Source organism: Pinus tabuliformis, chromosome 3_2, assembly GCF_031772625.1.
Source record: "Pinus tabuliformis cultivar Carrire ecotype Pingquan chromosome 3_2, CPIR1, whole genome shotgun sequence".
NCBI classification, from domain to species: Eukaryota; Viridiplantae; Streptophyta; class Pinopsida; order Pinales; family Pinaceae; genus Pinus; species Pinus tabuliformis.
In genome coordinates, this window is record NC_142302.1 from 982,077,909 (window position 1) to 982,087,798 (window position 9,890).

The following is a 9,890-nucleotide window of genomic DNA, read 5'->3' on the forward strand; positions in this document are numbered from 1 at the left end:
ATGTGTTGTGTTGCATTGTACACTAGATGTAGGTGTATGTATGTGTTGTGTTGTATACTTGGTGTAGGTGTATGAGTTGTATGTCAAGTGTAGGTGCATGTGTTGCATGGTGTTGTATGTCGTGTGTGGTTGTATGTGTGTGATGCACACTATGTGTATGTGCACATGGTTGAGGAGAAGGCACTCGATGTTTATCGGGTGTGGAAAACAATCTAGTGTGCATATGAAATAAATATAAAGGTAGAAGTAAGGATCAATGAAGGATAAGTATCAATACTTTATTTCAGTTTTATTATGCATGTGATTTATGATTCTAGTCTATAATGATTACATATGATCTATGATTCTAGTTTATGATGGTTACATGTGATTTGATTTTAATTTATGATGGTTGAGTTTGAGCTAACCAGAGGTGATATGTTTATTCATGATAACTTGATCAAACAATTAGTTTGACTTGTTGTGACAAGGGGTAAACATGATTGAAAGTCTACTTTTAAATTATTTTGAATCTAATGGAAATTATGTGCTTTGTATAGGAAAGCATGAAATGCTTGGTTTAGTGTTGGAAACTGGCTGCAAGAATTAGCAGCAGTAGTAAAATAAATTGAAACAAGTAGCAGTATGCTAGTAAAGAATTCAGGAGTAGGGCCATTGTGGGACACTGGTATCCAATAGTGTCCATTGATTTCCATGAGCATGCTATGACTAGTATGATGGTTTTAAGGTAGGGATATGCCTTTGCTTTTGTATATTCTGATGCGAGGAAGCCTTTCCATGGGATGGATTACCCAGGATGGGGATGCCAACGAAACTTGGAAGGTGGGTGACTACACGGAAGGGGGTGACCGGATTTCCTGAGGGACTGTGTAGTAGAGAGTGGATGGATAGGGATATATTTTTTTTTTGGTCATTAGCATTTCGAGATGGAATCAGATGCACATTAGGAGTGTGCCCTAGAATAATGACCCAATAATTTTTCACTGAGAGGACAAGTGTCGCATGATTATAGCATTGGACATTAGATGCATATTTGACTTTGCAGTGGATTCTAAACTTCCCGGGAAGGAGGTGAATCATGGTACTACCTTTGAGGGTGGAGATGTGAGCCTCTAGATTGCCTTGTTATAGATGTATGCATCATATCCTTTTATTTTCTAGTTTAGAAAATGTGTGTATGTGTATATGTTTGTAGTATTGTAAATATTGTATCGAGCTAGATTTATAAAGCTCCATAGATAGTATGATTATTTTCGAGGTGTAGCAAATATGTATGTGTGTATATGTTGTTATTATTGTAAATACTGTAATGACTTGTGTTATAAAGCTCCAGTAAATGGTATGTTTATCATGTTTTAGCAGATGACCATTGTAAATACTGCAACGAGCTGTGTTATAAAGCTCCATGGGAAATATGTTTTGTTTCCAATAGTCTTGTTGGTCATAGGTGTCATTGAACACCAAGGACGATGTTCCCCCAAGGGGGAGGGTTCTGTAATAGAAACATTATTTTACAATGAATCAATTCCAAGAAATCTAAAAATTGGGTCTCTTTGTGTGTGTATGATGAAGGGTACAATTACAAGTAAAGGGTCTAGCCAACCACAGAAATATAATAGTAAAAATATAACTCACTATCTATGGCTTTACATAGGGATTTATGCTTAACACGGGGCTTTGTCTAGAGCTTAACATGTCCTTGCCCTTCAAACAAGTGTTTTCCTCAACACTTAACTAATTGTGGGTATTCATGCATGAATACTTCATCTTCCAATGTCACTTCTCCCACTAATTCTTCCATTTGATGAGGTACTAAGTGATTTCTTGATTTCATAGCTAATTAATCAAAACTCAAACTTATGTAGTTGTACATCAAGAAAACTACCGTGACACTTGAGATAGCTCAACAATATCCTAAGAAATATAAACTAAAGATATCTATAGTTCTAGTTGGAGATTTATACCTATATCTATAGCAACTAGAGATATCCATATCTATATGTAGTTAGAGAAATAGCTACTAAATATATTTAGACTTATAGGTCTAGGTATAATAATATATTATGAATTATTTAATTTTCTATATTGTTTTGTCAAATTTTGTTTTTCTTCAAAATATATCTCCAATAATGAATCTTAAGTATTATTCATAATAACAAGCACATAAGGCACAAGAATCCCACAAACTAGCATGTTTTAGTGGTTTTTATTATATCCTTATATACTTGAATATACTTTAGTGTAAGAATCTATTAAATAATGATTTTTTTTTTTTATATTATTATTTTATGTCTTATAACTCTTTAATAAACACTTTCAACATATTTTTTTTATATAAGTTTATTTCCATATTATTAAGTTACCAATAGTCCTTAGGAGGGAACTCAGTTAATGATCATTATGATATGAAGTGTTATGTAAATTATGGGATTCAAATTTCAAATCCCCTAATTGACCTATGTCTGCAAAAGGGGCATATGTAGGCATGTAGAGGTATAGTGGTTGTGGTTGAAACGACTCCATGTCACACGAATATAAAACTGGTCTAGTTGTTGATTCCTCTAGTTTTTAAAAAAATTACCAATATTTTTCACAATATTTGACTACTTATAAAACTTATTATCCACTTAAATAAATATTTATATTTCTGTTTTATTCTTCCATGCAAAATTTCCTCCACACGCAAACATATATATATATATAACTTTATTTTTAATGACACTGAATTTTTTGTTTTGTATTGATATTTTATTCATGCACATTTAAAGATATTGGTGAAATTTCCTTTTAATTATGTTTCTTTCCATGTGTGTGGCAATTACCTTTACTTATTACCAGGTATGGAATCTTGGTTTCATTTATATTTCTTCATGTGTACTTATAAAAAATATTTGGAAACCTTTTTAATTATGTTTTCTAACAATGTACCTCGAAATTAACTTTACTTATTTCCAACCATGGAATCCTTTTTTGACTTATACTTCATGTACCTTAAAACTAATTTGATAGCCTTTTTTTCCTTTACCAAATATTTTGGGCCACTAGCCAAGAAATTTTTACAAACTTTTTCATCTTCTTCTTTTAAAGTTACTTTTTTGTTTTTTAATGCTAATAGCAAAATAAATTTGATCATATATTAGTGGAACAACCAAAAATGTACTTGACCATAGGTCAATGGAGAAAAAATGCTATAATACCAATTGGATTAAACATCTTGGTCACTTCACCTAAAAACCCATTATGACAAGGACAAATCCATATATTCCTATAGAGATAAATAATTATTATTGGTTATTAATTGACATGTTCTTAAGATACAATGGACATGTATAAATGCATGTAAGGTTTGAGAAGTCATTATTATTGGTTATTAATTGACATGTTCTTAAGATACAATGGACATGTATAAATGCACGTAAGGTTTGATAAATCATGTCCTTGGGGCAATGTATGATTATCATTAATAACAATCATTATGGAAACTTTAAGGTCAAAATAGACTTCAAAAAAAAAAAATGTACTATCAAATAAACTCTATAAGAACCAACTAAATTCAAGATGATGATGACATTCACAAGGGTAAATATTTTTGAAGGGAAAAGGATAAAACTATTTTTTAATCACATTTTTCACTTGTCTCCTTATATGTTTACTCAAATGTCAAGTATAGGCACTTGTTCAATGCCAAATTAAATTATGCATCCAATGAGTACCCACTCTACATACTTTTGAGTAGATCAATACCTAAATAAATGAAAAATACATGAAAAAAATGTGTTTCATTCAAAAAAACATGTTTTTCAATTTATTTTCAAATTATATTTGTTAATTTTGCATCCAATGAGTGCCTATAATTGATATTTGTGTAAAACTATAAAGAGATAAGTTGGAAACACAAATAAAAAATATTCTCTTCTCTTCCTTTTAAAATTATAGCTTTTATTTTATTATTTTTATTATTATTTCATTCTTTTCCTTAAGAGACTCATTTTATACCTCAATATTCCCCTAATAATACTAAATATAGACTATTGATATTATATGACTAAAACAATTATAGAATATTTCATAATGATAATATACTTTAGGCATAATACATGCACCATGTGGAAATAATAATGGGTTTCTTCTACCACTCTTTGATAGATGAAATTATGAGCATTGTCACTCTCAATTAGGAAAAATTACCTTTGAATAATTAATGCAAGTAATCAACTTTATGTCTTGTGGAGTTGAAATACGTAATAAAGTTGAAGGGAAGTTTGAAGTTCCTCTTGAGGAGGCTCCAACATTATTTCCTCTTGTTGAGGGGGTGTGGGGACCTCTAATACCAACTATAAGTGGCATCCTTGAAAGAATTCTGAAGGTGGTTAGGTTGGGACGCATCAATCTAAAATATTTTTTGATGCTTTTATTTACTCCCTTGAATTACCTATTTGTTGTAAATTAAGAAAATACTAAGGGGGTGTGAATTAGTATTTTAAAACTTGTAAGCAATTATTTTTTCAACTTAAGATACCTAGAAATACAATAATAGAAAAAAATGCACCAATAACATAAAATATGAACACAAGAAGTCTACATGGAAACCCATATGGGATAAAACCATAATTTTTTTTATTATAATGAAAATGTAAGCTCCAACTTCCATTTATATCAATTTATGTAGGCACCAACCTACAGGAGGCTCCAACCCCCTACTCTTTGCAAGAACCAACTTGTTGGAAGCACCAAATCCCACTATTTCAAGGCACTAACCTACTAGAGGCACCACCCCCTAATATTTACAAACACCAACCTAAAGGAGGTTCTAACCACCTAATCTAAAATCACCTACTTGCGCATCCTCCCATATCCATATTTCATCATTTTTCAAGCTTGGTTTTGATATTCCTTGTTCTACAACCAACTATTCTTTCTTTGATTCGTTAATTCAATTAATATCCTTACAAATATTTTTCACTTATCAATTTTCACTTAAGTTTCTTTTCTGTAGCTTGATTCTCACACTTCATATCTGCAATTTTGGAACTCATAGCCACTCAATGACTCAGCCTCTATGGTTCTTACTTGTAAATACTCTAATATATGTTAATCTATATTTCATCCTTTTTTCCAGATCTATTTCTCTTTTTGCTCTATAGTATAGTTCCCCATTTTTCTCCTTATTTAGATCAAGCTATTGAACTCCCTTGTGTCAACTGTAGAGACTACTCTCGTTTACATTGGAACACCCACAAATCATTTCATTTATTGTAGCTTTAATAGACACCACATATTTCACTTTGTCTCATAAGGAATTTAATATGTTTTTCATTTATTTTAGTTGCTTGAATGCCAAATTTAATATTCACACAATGCATTATTTCCATCTTTAGGCTTCATAAATGTGGGATGATCTATTATTATGTGTTAGATGTATTTTTCTAGGCTTTATTTAACAATATTACTTTTTATAGCCATTGAATCTTGAATTCTCATATTCCCTCTTTAAATTTTGTTCAATTCTGAGCACTTACCTTTTACTCCCCATGACTTGAGGTTGCGACCGAAAGCTTAAACCCATTTTTTGACTCATTCAGAGACCATCATCAATTCCACTCAGAATCTATGTGGAGGTTCCACTTATCTTGCCTTGTGTGTCAGCCACTACTTCATTGCACCATCACTTTGATACATGCAAACATGGTCTTAAACCTATGGTCTAATTAATAGTTAGACTCTAACATTAGAGTTCATGGTGATCAAGCGCTATAACCTGGGATTAGATTTGTCAGCAATCCTTTGTTTCTCATCGCTTTCCTGCTTACTTCTTTGTTTCTTACTATTAGCTTCTTATCATCAGTGCCCAAACATTCTATCTAGGTGGTGGGTGGTGGTTATTAGATGATGGGCCCACTAATTTTCCAAAAAATATGAGCATTAGATGACTCTACCAAAGAACTTCTTGGCACAAATCTCGATGCTCTGCCACATCACTATTTTCCACTTGGAGTGCCACATCATTGCCACATGTTATTAGAAAAGGGGAAAATTTTCCACAAAAGAGGGGAAAACCACCTACCATGTGTCATGACCACAAAGTTCAATGTGTCATCTTGGACATGTCACTACCACATGTCATCATCTCATTAGGCCACATCATTTTCTATCACCTATCATGTCTAACATGAGGCACCAAGGAAAATTTTAAGGATGGAAAATTTTCTTGAAGTTTAAAACATTGGCGAATCTCACTAATCCCTAATATGCAAATTATAAATGTTTATTGATATATTTCTAAAATTATTCAAATTTATAATTATTTTATATATAGTCTCTATATAATGTTGGCGATTTTTAAGGTAAAATAATTTTATATTCTAAAATTTGGGCAAATCGTCTTTTATAAAATTGGAAATTGGCGAATCTTTTTTGTGGAAAAATCATGGAAAATTAGCCCACTGGGCGAACATTAGCCCCTAAAATTTTCCATGTGAGGCACCATGTAATGTCAACATGTTTCCTATGACTTGTCACTACTATGTGCATATCATTAGTGCTGGTGTTCTAATAAGTGCATGAGCATTGGTTGTAGACTCCTTGGCGATCAGGTATTGTGGCCAACATATTACCACCTCACTTCCCTTTGGTTGTCACACTTCCTCTTGGGTTTTGGTTTATCACTTGGCATCAATCAAGTGAGGGACTATGCTAGAACCATGAGCCTTTGGAATCATGTTTGAGCTTCAAACCGTCATTTATCCTCTTCCCTTGGGAGTTTGGCTAAGTGGCATATACTATCGGAAATATATTTTAGAGGACTATACAACCAAGTACTTTTCATGTGTTTTCAACAAATTTACTTGCACCAAAATTATTTCAAATATAATCTACTAAGCTACACCTCCAATAGACATCAAACACAACACTCGTCAACTAATATAACTACCATCATGCCTAAGGACTCAATAAGATCTCCCTCAACTTATCATCACTTGACATCAATTATTGGACTTTAATCAATGACAATGATTGCCAGCTTGCTCAACATTGTCATCATAATTATAGAAAATTTTGAGACATTGGCATTCAATTGCTTCCCGATAAACCAACTTATGGAGCCTCAAGGTTTGGGGGGTAAGAGTGCTGGTAAGTGTTAGAAAGAGGAATGTGCAAGGATTAAAATAAGTATTTTAGTATGTGCACTAGCCACTGTTATTCTTCTCAAGGTTTTTGATAGAAATTCAACTAATAGAAGGGTAATCCATCAAGCTTGATTCTCAAATATCCTCTTTTAGTCCACTTATAAAACATTTTTTGGAAAATGAATTAGCCATTCCCTCTGCGTGTATTGTCAATTGCTCAAAGGTTTCTATAAATTATTCCACTATGCCTCTATAGCATAATTGGTCAACTTTCCCAAATAATGAGTATATGGTTCATTGCAAGCATAGATGTCCTACACAACTTAATTTTAGAAAAGACAACCCACATAAGACTTCTTATACCATTTCTAGCATTGCTAGAATCCTTTATCCAGGTATAGCACATGCGCTCTAAGTTTCATCAAGCCATTAGTAATTAGTTGGAAAAATAAATAATTTGGGTAACCTAATTTGTGGGATCTATACCATCAAACTTGTTCAAGTCTACTTTGGGAAGTTTGTGACGCAAATTGGGGTGATTATCATAAAAGTGTGGACCTAATTGATACATGTTGTCATTGGAAAAGAAACCACCTTCTTGCTGCACTATTGGATCTAATGAAGTTTATTTTATTTAAAAATACATTAAAGTGGGATTTAATGTCTTGAAATGCATTATCTACTTTGTCAAATTTATACTTGATCTTAGTGTGAAGGTGGTGACCATGATGTTTAGGCCATCGACATTTTCCACATTTGAAGTTAATTGCTCAACCATGGTTTTCAATGTATTGATCCAACCAATTAGGGTAGAGTTCTAATTGGGCACCATTAGCATTTGGGTTCACTAAAAAGGTTAGTTGAGAATTATAATAATGTGATCAACTCCTTACAAGGAATTTGTTGATATAGGTAGCTTAGAATAGTATGATTGAGTCCAGAAAATATGGTTGAAGAGGATTTATATTAAGAAAATTAAAGTTGTGCAAAGACCCTTTTGATATAGCTATCCCATAATGGTGTTGAAAAGACCCATAATTGTTTTTATTTTTTTGAACTTTGATAGTAGTATTACACCTATTGGAGTATCACTATGTTGATAAATTCCCAAATTATTGATATTATAGAAAAATTATATTTTTAGCTACCCTTTTCATAGAGGTTATGGTTTGCAGAGTACAAAGGATGAAGACTATAAAGTCCCATATCTCTCTAATATAGTGGAGAGATTCCAACAATAGTAATCAATTAAATCTTTCACAACACCAATTAAGGAAGATATACCATAACCTTAGTCATCCTTCTAATCCCATAGTGTTGATATTGGTGTAATGAAACAATAGGATGGCGAAGAGGTTTATGTATGGCTAGTTTCAAAAGTTCCTATGGGGATTACAACATACCCAAGAGTATATGGAAGATCAAATCCATTGGAAAATTTTGTTTGATTGAATACTACTCAAAGGGGTAACAATAGAAGTTACAAAGGCATACAACTAAGTAATTCCACTTGTATTCAATGTGTGTATTCTTCCCTAGCTATAGGTTTACCCATTAAAACACACATATATATATATATATTTAAAGATGCTAAAACAAATCTCTATCCTTTAAAAAATTCTAAAATTTGGGCACATGTTGGCTCATGAAAGAGCTTAGATACAACTTGTAATTACTTAAACAACAAAAATATTAGAACATGAACAATATTGAAAGAAATGCAAGTGAAAGAAAGAAAATACAAGAGACAATGAGATTAAACCTGTAAAACCATTATATTGATAATTCGAAAGAAAAATAAATGTTCACAAGCCTCTTCAGAAGCCTACTTCTCTATATATGAACATCATCATTAAAACAGCCAAACAAAATAGTATTTTTTTTTCTTCTTTAAAGCAAGGAAAAGGTCCCACTACATTTCAAATTACTTTTTCTTCTTTGTTGTTTCCCATATAGAACAAAATAGTTTAAGTACATAGAGGAGGTTGAGCTTGGGTGTTTGTGACCAACAAACATTCAGAAACATAAAGTGCTGATAGTATGGATTTTTTTAATCATATCTAATGTGTGTTTTATTTCAACAAACATCTTTTAATTGAATATTTTGAAAAACATCAATTTCTATTTATTTTTGTTAATATATATAAATATATATATATATATATATATATATATATATATATATATATATATATATATATATATATATATATATGAAACCTTAGAAATAAAAGTTGGTTGTCATCACACCCACTTAAATCATTTTGATAGTTGAACATTTTGAAAAACATCAATTTCTATTTATTTGTGTGTGTGTGTGTGTGTAACCTTAGAAATAAAGGTGGTTGTTATCACACCCACTTAAATCATTTTGATAGCGGTTGTTTTCATGTTTTGATAATTTTATAGTTCATCTTAAAATTTTCTTTAGAAATATAAATGAAAAGCACCAAGAAATTCATTAATAATAACTAGTGATTTAGAAAAATAAATGAAAAGCACCAAATGATTTATTACTAATAACTAGTGACTTAAATATTATTTAAATTAGTTTTTAGTTTTAAATGATAATGTATGTAATGTTGGGTTAATTTTAAAAGTGTATGAGGATCTCAAGGTTATAATGTTTTGTGAAGGCGTTCAGATGGTCCATGGTGCCTCTACTTCTGAGTTGTAGACGTGGTAGGTGGTGAAGCCTTGGATACAAAATGAAGAAGAAGGGATGTCTATAGAGTGGTGGTGTTTGTTGTGCATTTCATGTCT